This window comes from Mobula birostris, chromosome 28 (genome assembly GCF_030028105.1).
Source record: "Mobula birostris isolate sMobBir1 chromosome 28, sMobBir1.hap1, whole genome shotgun sequence".
In the NCBI taxonomy this organism is placed as follows: Eukaryota; Metazoa; Chordata; class Chondrichthyes; order Myliobatiformes; family Myliobatidae; genus Mobula; species Mobula birostris.
Genome location: NC_092397.1, coordinates 31,507,526 through 31,522,928, shown reverse-complemented (window position 1 = coordinate 31,522,928; position 15,403 = coordinate 31,507,526). Strand labels below are relative to the sequence as shown.

General features: G+C 46.1%; 1 protein-coding gene and 2 non-coding genes across 3 annotated transcripts in view; 1 reads left to right on the top strand and 2 right to left on the bottom strand.

Moving 5' to 3' along the window:
• LOC140188978 (uncharacterized) overlaps positions 1-15,403 on the top strand; it is a 595,826-nt gene that overhangs the window by 352,848 nt on the left and 227,575 nt on the right. The window lies entirely within an intron of this gene.
• On the bottom strand, positions 87-168 carry trnas-aga (transfer RNA serine (anticodon AGA)). The gene has a single exon. It is a non-coding gene; the product is annotated as a tRNA-Ser (tRNA).
• Positions 1,326-1,397, bottom strand: trnaa-cgc (transfer RNA alanine (anticodon CGC)). Its single transcript has one exon. It is a non-coding gene; the product is annotated as a tRNA-Ala (tRNA).

Sequence of the window (15,403 nt, the reverse complement as noted above, 5' to 3'; positions counted from 1 at the left end):
GGCGGCGAACAGAGATCGGTGCTTTGACTGGCTTTTTACAATCTGTATCCCTGGGAGGGATCAGGGAGTCAAAACCGATATAAAGACGTAGTCGGCAGGACTCGAACCTGCGCGGGGAAACCCCAATGGATTTCTAGTCCATCGCCTTAACCACTCGGCCACGACTACAAGTTCTTCACAGCTGGATTCAAATCCCGGAGTCAAATGAACGGGGTTGATCCTGAACTAAAAGCGGGGATTGCTGGAAATATTCAGCAGATCTGTTAGCGGCTGTGAAGAGAGAAACCGAATTCGCGTTCAGCTCAATGACCTTTCACCAGGAAATCAGTCACTGAATTGGATGGAGTCTCAGTCAGAGCAGAGCAGGATCGGGAGATGTAGAATCCTTGTGGGGGGATTAAGAAGCTGTTCGGGTAAGAAGACCCCGATGGGAGTTTCTTTATAAGCTTTCGAGTTGTAGCCATGGATGTGGTCTACAATATACAGCGGGAGATTCTCTTTGTCTGCTGACTGTTATTTAGTTTATAAACACAGGAGATTCTGCAGATGCTGCAAATCCAGAACACAGAATGCCGGGGCAAGTCACCAGGTCTGACAGCATCTCTGAGGAGGAGGAAACAGTCCATATTTCGTGCGCAGATGCCCGTTGAGCTCCTGCTGCATTTTGTGGATGCTACGTCGGTCAGTCTCGACGTGACCAGCAGCGACCGCAGTCTGAAGTGAACCGGAGAATACACCCACAGTCCAGGATTTATTTTGTCCAATCCCGAGTCTCGTTCACCTCCCAATTCGTCCATATGATCGAATGAAGGTCAGAATTCCGTCAGTTTTCAATAGTCCGCAAATCACTGGGTCTGAATGTGAAAGTGAGCTTCTGTCAGCAGTTCTCTCTCTCCTCTGTAGAGTCCTGCCGTCGGATGTCTTGCGATTCTCGTACCAGACGGTTTAGCAACTGGTTAGCGCTCTCTCAATGATGCTCCTGTGAAATAAAAACAGATTGAAGAGGGGTTGGGGAAGTCTCACTGAAGCCAGGAAGTGGACACACCGGTGCGCTTTCTTGCTGTTCCCTGTGGCGTTCAGAGGGCGGGTTTGGTGGTCCACTCTCTCTCTCTCTCTTGAGGAGCCGTTTATTTGCGGTAATGAGCGGTCAGCCTGCACCTTCCAAATGAATCATCTCTTTGGTCTTGTCCACGTTGAGACTCAAAGCATCATTCTACCTCCTTTATGTGTGCCGCTGTATCGCGGTACCGTCATTGTGATGACTGCAAACCTGACGATTGGGATTGAGTTTTGCAATGTTCAAAATTCAATGCTCACCACGCGCGTGGAGATGCCGGGGATCGAACCCGGGACCTCATACATGCGAAGCATGCGCTCTTCCACTGAGCTACATCCCCACTTAAAATACAGAAGTGTTCAGGTCCAAACCTTCCTGCATATCACAACTGAGCAGTGAAACACAGACAATGGCTGATGGCCACAGTCATTCGGCCCCGAGTCTGCTCCACCATCCAGTGCGATCATACTTCATCCTTGTTCAGTTCTCTTCCCGAGCATCATGATAATTTTTTTGTGGAATGAAACCAAGTAGACTCCAGCAGAATGATCACGGAAAATAAAGCATGTGCCACGTTCTGAAGCATAGTTTGAATGGCCTCCTCGTTAAAAAAGATGGACGCCTCACAATCTCCCTCGTCACGACGCTCCACCTTATTATTTTCCCGCACTGTGCTTTCTCTGTGGCTGTTTCACTTTATTCTGCATTTAATTAATGATGAACCTTGTTCTCAGACAATGCTCTGCGTCATGATATGATGTCTATGAAAGCAACTCACATAAAAAATGCTGGTGAACGCAGCAAGCCAGGCAGCATCCATAGGAAGAGGTACAGTCGACGTTTCGGGCCGAGACTCTTCGTCGGGACCAACTGAAAGAAGAGATAGTAAGAGTTTGATGTCTATGAAAAGTATGAAAGAGAAGCTTTTTGTCACATATTGTATCTGGCAAAAATAAAACAATTTAAATCCCCACTGAACTCTGTACGGCAGCAGAAAGGGAACATCCCCCCATTCCTCCCCCCCCACTATCCCAGCAGACAATGAAATGCACAGTAACTGCTGCTGGATTACCAGACACCCTGGGTGGGTTCGAACCACCACCTTTCGGTTAACAGCCGAACGCGCTCACCGATTGGGCCACCAAGACAGGGACTGAAAAAGGATTAAATGATCCATTTCTTCGTTGGACGATGTTGACTGGTAGTCGATGCTAGGACACCGATTTTCACAATCTGCGTGAATGAATGATTTCGATCAGAGAGTCGAGGACACTATAAAAAGAAAACGTGAGGAACAAATATTTGTCCGATTTAGAAGCTTCGCGGGGAACTCCCAATAAATTCTTATCGCATCTGCAAACGACTTGGCCACGACTACACACTCCTCACAATTGGGCAGGCCAGGAACAAGGGCATTTTACATGGAATGTGGTCACTGTGTCACGGGACGTATGGGGAGTGTATCGATCCCGGGGTCGGCAAAAACAGGACAATTGCTGAAGTAAAATCCGAAACTGCTGGAAATATTCCACAGCTCAGGCAGCGTCTGTGGAGGGAGAAACAGAGTTCACGTTTCAGGGCGATGATCTTTCACCCTGAGCTCTGGGCGCGGAGTTGGAGGAGAGAATCTCACTCAGTCTCTGGCGGGTGGCCTGAGCTCGGCGAAGGCGTCGGTTTCATTCTCCTCCTCCTTTCTAACTCGTTGAACCGTACTCCTTAAATCGAGCGTAAGACCGGCCTTTGCTTAAAGTTTAAAGTGTAGCAGAGGTAGATGATGGAAATATTTTAGCGAACATGGGACCCTGTCACTGAGGGTTACACTGAATGGCGCTGAGATACAGAGTCGCTGAGAGGATATCTGAAGAAGCAGAACACCGATCGCGAGATTTTCCTTTCCCGGGGTCACTGCAGACCGGACTGTTCCACATCCCCGATGAACCGATCATTTCACCATCAAATTCCGACTTAACCTCCTTAACACTTTTCTTTTTGCTTTGAAAATTCCGTTTGAAATCACATTTAATATGGAAACAGCAAAACTAATTCTTCGTCGGGGAAATGAAACCATCATTTTCCGTGACGGGCGGATGTATTAACCAGTGATGAGAAACCAGCGCGAAAATAAATCTGTCATTCAGACGTCCGAACACACGACGTTTCACGGGGTCAAATCAACATTCGTTCGGGGACTGCAAAACCGACACTTTTCAGACATTTTACTTTTCTCCCTCTGCGACCGGCGAGATCTCGGGAATCCTTTCCGATTCAGCTGCTTCTTTGTCGAGCACTGCCCAGAGGACACGCTCCCGTTTGTCCCTGATTGTGCGTTGGGATGAAGAAGATTCCCCAACAGGATTTATTGTCTGAGTAATCGATGCAGGGAACGATTTGGAAAGCGGGGGTGTGTACTCTTCCACAGATGCCGCCTGGCCTGCTCAGTTCCTCCAGCATTTTGTTTATTTTCTCTCTTTTCCAGTTGGGACGAACGGGCATCCACCGACAACATCAAATCTCTTTTTTCTGCAAATGTTGCCTACCCGCTGCGTGTTTCCAGCATTTTTTTATATACAAGACACGGGTTTATTCTGCAGAGAATAGATGACATTAAGATACCTCAATCTGTTAATCTTTCCAACCAAACAGAAACCTCCGCAAAAATTAAAAAGGATAACATATAAAGGTACATTCCAGCCGAAAGCCAATGGATTTCCTTGCATCTACCAATGATGGGATGCCGTCGTGTTTTAAAGTGCACTGACGGAAAATTGTTGTTGTTAGCAGTTGAGATAGCAGAGGATGGTTTCGATCCATCGACCTCTGGGTTATGGGCCCAGCACGCTTCCGCTGCGCCACTCTGCTATGGGAAAAAAAATAGCATTGCTCTCCCATGAATGATGTGCAACCTCTTGCGTTTGTTTGTGTATGCGCGCGTATCATTGTGTGTGTGTTTGCGTTTGTGTGTGTTGGTATGGGTGTGTGTTGTTGCGTATCTGTATATGTCTGGCTCTATATTTCAGTCTGTGTCTGTGTCTCTGTCTGTCTATGTTTGTGTCGGTGCCTGTATCTGTCTTTGTCTTGTCTATGTTTGTACATGTCTGGGTTTGTGTCTGTATGTCTATGCCTGTATGATGTCTGCATCTCTGTCTGTGTCTGTTTCTGTCTATGTCTGTGTCGGTGCCTGTATATGTTTAGGTCTTGTCTGTTTCTGTATATGTCTGGATCTCCCTCTGTGTCTGTCCATGTTGCATCAATTCCATTTCCCCCTTATTCCTACCCACTTACTTCACTTTCTGTCCTTAGTTCTGTCTCCACTTTCGTTTCTTTCTTCCTTACTTTCTGGACCACCCAGTTATTCTCTCCGTGTCGTTTATGCTTTATCCCATCTTGCACTTCGTTCCCGATATTTGCCAGTGAATGGGGTTTCTCTCATTTAATTGCTAGCAAGGACAATTCATCGCTCTTGTGGGGCTTCTTATCAATAACGACATTCTGAGCCACACTCGGGAATCACGACGTTCAATCCCGAGGTCCCATTAACGTTCTAATCCTGTCCTGATCATTGAATGAATGTTGGATTTCCAAGCTGAACCAGAAGTTCACCTCGTCTCCCTGTGAACGGAACTCGCGGGTTTAGATGTTGACTTGGTTTCCGCATCGCAAGTACGTACCTCAAACCATCCCTTCATCGGGATTTAGTTAGACCATAAGACATAGGAGCAGAAATCGGTCATTCAGCTCATCGAGTCTGCTCCGCCATTCCATCCCGGCTGATCCCGGATCCCACTCAAACCCATACACTTGCCTCCACCGCAGTCTGCGGCTGAGCATTCCACAGATTTGTTACTCTCAGGCTAAAACAAAATCCTCCTCACCTCAGTCTAAAAGGTCTCCCCTCAATTTTGAGGCTGTTCCCTCTAGTTCTGGACACCCCCACCATAGGAATCATCCTCTCCACGTCCACATAATCTTGGTTCTTCCACATTCAGTAGGTTTCAATGAGAATTGTAGTTGTTGCTGGAATGTTCAGAACACCACGGCCGAGCTTTCGTCCCTTCCCTAAAAGTGGGGGTGTTTTTAGAATTCCACTACCGAGGACTCATATGCGGCAAGGAACCATTCTTAACTATCCCACGGGTTACAGGGTTATCGTGGCGTCTCTACGACGGCAATGAAAGGCCAACGATAGTGCGGGAAATTTCTTCATCTGGGATTTTCCGCCCAGATTTCAAACTTCACAAACAACAATGTGGAAATGCGGGGTTTGGACCCGGGACCTCACACATGCGCTCCTCCACTGAGCCACGTCACCACTGTCAAATGAACGATGATATCTTCTGTCTGACATTCTGAGCACAAAGGTTGGACGTTCAAAGATTGAAAATAGAAGTCGGAGTAGGTTATTCGGCTTTTCGAGCCAATTCCGCCATTCATTTTGATCGTGGTCGCTCATCTAACCTCAGTTTTTCTTCCCGATTATTACGCACGCCCTTTCATCCTTTTTGTATCTAGTCATAGTCATAGTCATACTTTATTGATCCCAGGGGGAAATTGGTTTTCGTTACATTTGCACCATAAATATTAAATAGTAATAGAACCATAAATAGTTTAATAGTAGTATGTAAATTATGCCAGTAAATTATGAAATAAATCCAGGACCAGCCTATCGGCTCAGGGTATCTGACCCCCCAAGGCAGGAGTTGTAAAGTTTGATGGCCGCAGGCAGGAATGACTTCCTATGACGCTCTGTGCTGCATCTCGGTGGAATGAGTCTCTGGCTGAATGTACTCCTGTGCCCACCCAGCGCATTATGTAGTGGATGGGAGACATTGACTAAGATGGCATGCAACTTAGACAACATCCTCTTTTCAGGCACCACCGTGAGAGAGTCCAGTTCCATCCCTACAACATCACTGGCCTTACGAATAAGTTTGTTGATTCTGCTGGTGTCTGCTACCGTCAGCCTGCTGCCCCAGCACACAACAGCAGATATGATAGCAGTGGCCACCACAGACTCGTAGAACATCCTCAGCATCGCCCGGCAGATGTTAAAGGACCTCCGTCTCCTCAGGAAATATCTGAAGATATGTCTGTCCTCTCCTCCATTTATTCTCATTGTGGGGAGCTGCGTCAGGGAGAAAAGGAGACGTGACTGTCTGTGGGTCTCACACCATTGACCTGTAAAATTTAAGGAGTTTAAGTCAGAGAGCAACAACAGACTTTCAAACTCAGAGTATTAGTTTAAAAGGACGACGTAAAGGCGGATGAACAAAATATTTCACCAAACGCAAGACTGCGCATTAGTCCTGAATAGAAACAAGACACTTTTGGAAATTCGCATCCATGTCAAATTAAAGAGAGAATATTTAAATCGGAATCACTTGTCACATTCTTGCAGACTGAAACGGAATGATCATTAACTACCCAAATTAAGATTGTTCCCTGCAGTCGGGAATGCCGTCAACCGAGTCGTGAGGATGTCAAGTTGTGAATTTATTTAACTTGCGCGATGACGTGAACGAAATATCCGGATTCCTGGGTCGGAAAATGACAGAGAGAGACACAGTGAGTCAATAAATCAGCCACCTGCCACAGAGGACAGTGGTGGTCTGGGTCTTGTGTTATAGCCACCGGCCACCAGAGGGCACAGAGGAGCTGGGTCTTGTGTTATATCCACCGGCCACCAGAGGGCACAGAGGAGCTGGGTCTTGTGTTATACCTACCGGCCACCAGGGGGCACAGAGGAGCTGGTGCCCGATGGAACCGCCGCAACACGTATTGGTTGAAGAACAAACGTTTGATATACTGGTGCCAAATGAGAGTTTGCATTGGTTTCATATTCCATGTTCTGTCCATTCATTTCATGGCAAACTGCATGCAAAGAAAGGCAAGTGGTGATAGTATTCTATTTTATATATGTGGTTATCGCTTTCAGTAAATAAAATAGGAGCACACACACCGGACAACAACAGCAGCAGGATTTCCAGAGACTATGAGTGGCCTCGACCACTGATGTTCCGGTAACGGCGCAAGGCTCTGATCGATTGCGCCACAGAGACATCCTGAAAGAAACTGGAATAAATCGGCTCTTCCTGGGTTTAGAAACGGTGACCAGATATTGGTGCTTGCTCCGGTTCATTTACAATCCGTGTCCGTGAGACGGATCAGAGAGTCACGAAGAATATAAAACAAAAAATGAAGAGGCAGGTAATTTGTCAGGATTCAAAACTATGCAGAGACAACATAATCGATTTGTTATCCATCGCCTTAACCACTTTGACACAATAACTATGTTTATATGTGACAACGGTAGCAGTGATCCAGAGTCAAACAAACAAAAATGATCCTGAACTAAAAGCAGAAACTGCTGGAAATACTCAGCATCTGTGAAAGGAGAAGCAGAGTCCACGTTTTGCTCGGTGACCTTTCACCCTGAAATCCATGGGGCATTTGGTCGGAGAAAAACTATATTATAGCGGGATAAGTTTTCATCATATGGCGATGACAAACACAAAGATCCCCATGTGGGCCTCAGCAGCAGAGACGAAGGTGTTTGCCGTTTCCCAGCTGTCCTGGAGAAGGCGAAGCCGGGTCTTATTCCTGTCACACTGATCTATGTGTGCTGAAGGAGCCCCCAATGGGCTCTCAATGACGGGGCGCCAGGACTCTGAAGCAGAGCACAGGGACTGACTGCAATGGTGACGTCTGCAGGGTAGCAGGCGCCGCCGTTTCACTCTGCTCCTACTGTCTCCCATCCGGTGCATTAGCTCCACCTACTGTAATGGAGTATGAGGGGAGCCTTGATCGGGATCAGCTGCGACATCACAAATCTATTTTAACTAAAACGTTCACCAGGGTCCTACACGACTTAACCGTCCCGGCCTGAGGTACCAGTATATCCTGCAAATTCCGCACCCCAGCTCGACCCATTAAATGCCTAAACAGCTTCCAACATTCCAAAGAATATCTGTGGCACATCGTGATCACATTGTCCACCGTCTCTGAGAGATTACAAAAATCACGCGAGACATTCCCTTACTACACAACAAGTTCCAAAGAGGAGTGCAAACCCGTATGTCCGACTATTAGTTTCATAAACCACACATCTTCCCTCTTATTCTTTTCCACAAGGTGCCAACCTTAGACTGATGGAAACAAACAATAATATCACCTCCCTCTGCAACTCTTATCCCACAATTTCTGCTATTTCCCAGCCTAGTGCAACATTTGGCTTCATACTTTCCCACATGAAATATAATATCTACCTCAGACTTAGTGTCTGCTTTGCTTTGAGCGATGGAGGACGAGAGGTGACCTGATAGAGGTGTAAAAGACGATGAGCGGCGTTGATCGTGCGGATAGCCAGAGTTTTTTTTTCCAGGGGGTGAAATGGCTAACAGGAGGGGGCATGGTTTTAAGGTGCTTGGAAATAAGTACTGAGGGGATGACAGGGGTAGGTTTTTCACACAGAGAGTGGTGGGTGCGTGGAATGCACTGCTGGCGGCGATGGTAGAGGTGGATACAATAGGGGCTTATAAAAGCCTCTTAGATAGGTACATGAAGCTTAGGAAAATAGAGGGCTGTGTGCTACGGGAATTCTAGGCAGTTTCTGGAGTATGTTACATGGTCGGCACGGCATTGTGGGCCGAAGGGCTTGTAACGTGCTATAAATTTCTATGTTCTGTGTTTTGGGTTCTTCCCACACATTTCAGAGCATATAGATCATAATACACATTCATCAACAGATCGGCTGTGGCTTCTTGAAGACTTCGATTCCAAACTTTGCAGTACCGAGGTAGTGTCTGAGCAGATCACAACTCTGTTTGACTTAACTTGTTCAACCCATTGCAGACTAATGGTAATGGCCATAAATCCTGCTGTATAGACAGACAACCTTTGCCCACCACAACATTAAAGCAGGGAATAAATAACCCATCCGGTTACTAACTGGCTTTTTAGAACAGTCTGTAAAGACAGGCAAAAAGGAAACAATGCCGCTGCAGAAAATAACCAGACATCCTCTCACCCTCTCAAGAATTTAGAACATAGAACATAGAACATAGAATAGTATAGCACATTACAGGCCCTTCGACCCACAATGTTGTGCCGACCCTCAAACCCTGCTTCCCATATATGCCCCCACCTTAAATTCCTCCATATACCTGTCTAGCAGTCTCTTAAACCTCACGAGTGTATCTGCCTCGCCCATTGACTCAGGCAGTGCATTCCACGCACCAACCACTCTCTGAGTTAAACACCTTCCTCTAATATCCCCCTTGAACTTCCCACCCCTTACCTTAAAGCCATGTCCTCTTGTATTGAGCAGTGGTGTCCTGGGGAAGAGGTGCTGGCTGTCCACTCTATCTATTCCTCTTATTATCTTGTACACCTCTATCATGTCTCCTCTCATCCTCCTTCTCTCCAAAGAGAAAAGCCCTAGATCCCTTAATCTCTGATCATAATGTATACTCTCTAAACCAGGCAGCATCCTGATAAATCTCCTCTGTACCCTTTCCAATGCTTCCACATCCTTCCTATAGTGAGGCGACCAGAACTGGACACAGTATTCCAAGTGTGGCCTAACCAGAGTTTTATAGAGCTGCATCATTACATGGCGACTCTTAAGTCCTGTCCCTCGACTGATGAAAACTAACACCCCATAAGCTTTCTTAACTACCCTATCCACCTGTGAGGCAACTTTCATGGATCTGTGGACATGTACCCTCAGATCCCTCTGCTCCTCATACCAAGTATCCTGCCATTTACTTTGTACTCTGCCTTGGAGTTTGTCCTTCCAAATGTACCACCTCACACTTCTCCGGGTTAAACTCCATCTGCCACTTCTCAGCCCAGTTCTGCATCCTATCAATGTCTCTCTGCAATCTTTCACAATCCTCTACACTATCTACAACAACACCAACCTTTGTGTCGTCTGCAAACTTGCTAACCCACCTTTCTACCTCCACATTCAGGTCGTTAATAAAACTCACGAAAAGTAGAGGTCCCAGAACAGATCCTTGTGGGACACCACTAGTCACAATCCTCCAATCTGAACGTACTCCCTCCACCATGACTCTCTGCCTTCTGCAGGCAAGCCAATTCTGAATCCACCTGGCCAAACTTCCCTGGATCCCATGCCTTCTGACTTTCTGAATAAGCCTACCATGTGGAACCTTGTCAAATGCATTACTAGAATCCATATAGATCACATACAAAGCACTACCCTCATCTATATGCCTGGTCACCTCCTCAAAGAACTCATTCGGGCTTGTTAGACACGATCCGCCCTTCACAAAGCTATGCTGACTGTCCCTGATCAGACCATGATTCTCTAAATGCCAAGAGATCTTATCTCTAAGAATCTTTTCCAACAGCTTTCCCACCACAGACGTAGGGCTCACTGGTCTATAATTACATGGACTATCCCTACTACCTTTAGTGAACAAAGGGACAACAATCGCCTCTCTCCAATCCTCCTGTACCATACCAGTGGACAACGAGGACATAAGGATCCTAGCCAGAGGCTCAGCAATCTCCTCCCTCGCCTTGTGGAGCAGCCTGGGGAATATGCTGTCAGGTCCCAGGACTTTACGGTCCTAATGTATTTTAGCAACTGCAACACCTCCTCTCCCTTAATATCAGCATGCTCCAGAACATCAACCTCACTGATATTGTCCTCACCATCATCAAGTTCCCGCTCATTGGTGAATACCGAATAGAAGTATTCATTGAGGACCTCGCTCACTTCTACAGCCTCCAGGCACATCTTCCCACCTTTATCTCTAATCTGTCCTACCTTCACTCCTGTCATCCTTTTTTTCTTCACATAATTGAAGAATGCCTTGGAGTTTTCCTTTACCCTACTCGCCAAGCCCTTCTCATACCCCTTTCTTGCTCTTCTCAGCCCCTTCTTAAACTCCTTCCCTATATTCCTCAATAGACCTATCTGATCCTTGCTTCCTAAAGCTCATGTATGCTGCCTTCTTCCACCTGACTAGATTTTCCACCTCACTTGTCACCCATGGTTCCTTCACCCAACCATTCTTTATCTTCCTCACCGGGACAAAATTATCCCTTACATCCCGCAAGAGATCTCTAAACATCGACCACATGTCCATAGTACATTTCCCTGCAAAAATATCGTCCCAATTCACACCTGCAAGTTCTAGCCTTGTAGCCTCATAATTCGCCCTTCCCCAATTAAAAAAAAATATTGTCCTCTCTGATTCTATCCTTTTCCATGATAATGCTAAAGGCCAGGGTGGTATGGGTGGAAGTCAGGAACAGGAAGGGACGTGGGTGGTCACTATCGCCCAGATGCTCACCCACTGACAGATCTGTGACCTGACCCGGTTCATTACCAAGTACTAGATCTAATATGGCATTCCCCCTAGTCGGCCTGTCCACATACTGTGACAGGAATCCGTCCTGTACACACTTAATTCGTTTATCCCCTAGAAATCTCAAATCTATTTCCACATCTGGGAATGTCCATGATGGACCTCCTGGCCAGGTCACTTGTCCACAAATCCCCAAAACCATACTCCCACACTTATTCTCTAAGTATCTACAGATAACATTTATCAGCTCTGCTGCTATATTCACAACAACCCATTAAAACAGAATTAGTCACACGTGACGTCCTCACTCTATTAAGCAAGTCCAGTTTGCAAGGCTCATTTTTTTTTTCTCTCGGCAGGTCAAGAGACATCTCGCCTTGTTTAACCTCCGATGCATCTCTAGCTCTGGTCCGGAACGCTCCATTACAGATTCAAAGTGCACTGGTCTGTAGAACATCCAACCTATATGAAACTGAATGAGCTGTCTCTCTATAAATTAAACAACCTGTACTAAAGGACAATAAATTGTCAATAGAACACCCTGGATGAGCCACAGTCCTATCCAGCCTCACAGAGCATAAAGTTAATGACCTGCTTACATTTATCCTCCAAACACTTTACATTTGCTCTGCACATGAGCCAAAGCCCGATATATTTAAAAACAGGAACACTCGACAGCAAACACTCATACACAGTAAAGTGAATATAATCCGCACTATGTTTCCGAGTAAACACACACATTTTGATTTGGACACAGAAAATTTAAAACCCAGTCCAGAGACTATTCTTCCGTTGCTGTTAACACTGTTTGTACAGAGCGTACCACATAGGCGGCATTGCAACCCCTTTCCCACAGACCCCATCATCTGCACATAAAGCCAGACCAAGCCCAGCCCCAACACCATCAGTGGCATCTGTTAGTCACGCAAGACCATGGATCTGCACCTGGAAAGTCTAGCTTCTCCTCTCCAGGCCGCAGGCCTGGGCAAAGTTCTATGGAAGGCCGGCAGTTGCCCATGCAGCAAGTCTCCCCTCTCCACGACACCAATGTTGTCCAAGGGAAGGGCAAGGGCCGATGCAGCTTGGCACCAGTGTCGTCGCAGGAGTTTCCAGAACGAGGTTGAAGACAACGTCGGACTGCCTCAGGGATTCCAGCTCTGGATTTGTCTTTAGGGTTTACTCCCGAAGCCTTTTCCATGAGTGGCTATGGCCGCAAGGCAGAGGAGTTTGAAATCAGAGTCTTCCCTTTCTTAGTTGGACAGTCTTCCCAGCCTGACTAGCTCCATCTATCCGAACCCAATACCATCAAAATATCATTAATCCTCAGTTTAAACAATATTGGACTCATAACACCCTCCTGGGTGTGAGGCGTCGGCAAATTCTGATGACATTTCTTCACAACTCACCGCCACTCTGAATGACTGGCCAAAAAAGAAAAAAACAATGCTCAGTTGTAAAACATACAAGTTACAGTATCCAAGTAAAACATACGAAGACAGGGAAGTTATGGTCGGGTACAGGAACCGTGGTGTACAAAGGCTGCAATAAATCTAGTCAAGAAGAAAAGGAAAGCTTACAAAAGGTTTAGAGAGCTAGGTAATGTTAGAGTTATAGAAGATTATAAGGCTAATAAGAAGGAGCTTAAGAAGGAAATTAAGACAGCCAAAAGGGGCCATGAGAAGGCCTTGGCGGGCAGGATTAAGGAAAACTCCAAGGCATTCTGCAAGTATTTGAAGAGCAAGAGAATAAGGAATGAAGGAACAGGACCTATCAAGAGTGACAGTGGGAAAGTATGAATGGAACAGAAGGAAATAGCAGAGGTACTTAATGAATACTTTACTTCAGCATTCAGCATGAAACAGGATATTGGTGATTGTAGTGATAACTTGCAGCAGACTGAAAAGCTTGAGCATGTAGATATTAAGAAAGAGGATGTGCTGGAGCTTTTGGAAAGCAACAAGTTGGATAAGCCGCTGGGACCGGATGAGATGTACCCCAGGCTACTGTGGGCAGATGAGGAAGGAGATTGCTGAGCCTCTGGCGATGATCTTTGCATCATCAATGGGGACAGAAGAGCTTTTGGATGATTGGAGGATTGCTGATGTTGTGCTTTTATTAAAGAAAGGGAGTAGAGATAGCCCAGGAAATTATAGACCAGTGAGTCTTACTTCAATAGTTGGTAAGTTGTTGGAGAAAATCCTGAGAGGGAGGATGTGTGAACATTTGGAGAGGTACAATATGATTAGGAGTAGTCAGCATGGCTTTTTTCAAGGACAGGTCATGCCTTACGAGCCTGATTGAATTTTTTGAGGATGCAAAACTGGGCTGAGAAGTGGCAGATGGAGTTCAACCCAAATAAGTGTGAAGTGGTTCAGTTTTGTAGGTCAAATATGATGGTAGAATATAGTATTAATGGTAAGACTCTTGGCAGTGTGGAGGATCAGAGGGATTTTGGGGTCTGAGTCAAATAGGACACTCAAAGCAGCTGCACAGGTTGACTCTGTGGTTAAGAAGGCGTACGGTGTATTGGCTTTCATCAATCGTGGAATTGAATTTAGGAGCCGAGAGGTAGTGTTGCAGATATATAGGTCACTGGTCAGACCACACTTGGAGTATTGCGCTCAGTTCTGGTCGCCTCACTGCAGGAAGACTGTTGAAGCCATAGAAAGGGTGCAGAAGAGATTTACAAGGATGTCGCCTGGATTGGGGAGCATGCCTTATGAGAATAGGTTGAGTGAACTCGACCTTTTCTCCTTGGAGCGACGGAGGATGAGAGGTGACCTGATAGAGGGGTATAAGATGAGGAGAGGCATTGATCGTGTGGATAGTCAGAGGCTTTTCCCCAGGGCTGAAATGGGTGCCACAAGAGGACACAGGTTTAAGGTTAAATTAGTAGTGATGAAGTAATTCTCTACTCTCTGAAACAAAGAATGGACAGCACCGCAGCCCATTTCCAGTCCCCTGGAAGCATCCCTAACTTCCAGATTTTCTTATAAAACTCAAAGAACCTCTTTCGGGCTGTCTCGGGCAGATGGAGTATATGATAGCTTCCCTTATCCTATCCTGGGCTGTAATAGTTGCCCTATTGACAACAGATTTCAATTAATCCAACTTGAAGTCATCATCCAAGGCACTCTCAATCGTCTCGTTTCCCATAGATCTTCCCATTGTCCATCAAAATATGCTCTCGTCTCCTAAAATACTCATCCCCTATATAGTCTAGTCTTTCACAAACCGCCGAAAGGTCTCGGCCCGAAACGTCGACTGTACTCCTTTCCATAGATGCTGCCTGGCCTGCTGAGTTCCTCAGGCATTTTGTGTGTGTTGTTCGTCAGGACTATGTATCTTTGTAAACACGTTTCACATTTATTCTGAGTTTTTTTTGTCGACTGCAGCCAAATTTTCATTCACCACTAATACTGGTTATAACTTCTGACACGATTCATTTTATTTAGCATTTTCCACACCACTGTGAGAACAGTTTCCCTCCCAATTAATCAGCAAAATCCCCTCAAGCCGCCCTTTTGTCATTCCTAATAACTCTCCGTGCTGTCGCTTTTTTCTTGGGAAAGTTCAGCAAAGCTTCTTGCGTGACTCCCCGTTACGAAACACGAAAAGCGCGTCTCCGGTCCCTCTCCATTCCCGAGTCTCGTGATCAGGGCGCGTTCTCTGTGACGTCACCATTAAACTACTGTACTCGTTAATCGCTGGGTATCACGTGACAGTTAAGTGCCAGCCTCGGGGGGGGGGGGGCAGAATAAATTGTCAATCAGAGCAGCCAATGGGAATCCTCCAAATATTACAAATAAATCATGAAAAAGGCTCAACCGGGGCGGGGAGAGGGTATGTGTGGGGGAAGCCTCATTTCCACACTGGGCCTAGGGAAAGGAAAATAACAAATACTTACCAAGGGAAATAAAGAGCGAAATATAAAACTAAACTGAGATATACAGTGTTCTACTGGACTGTCGGTGAGGTCAGAAATAGACGCCGATTTGGGTGGAACCCT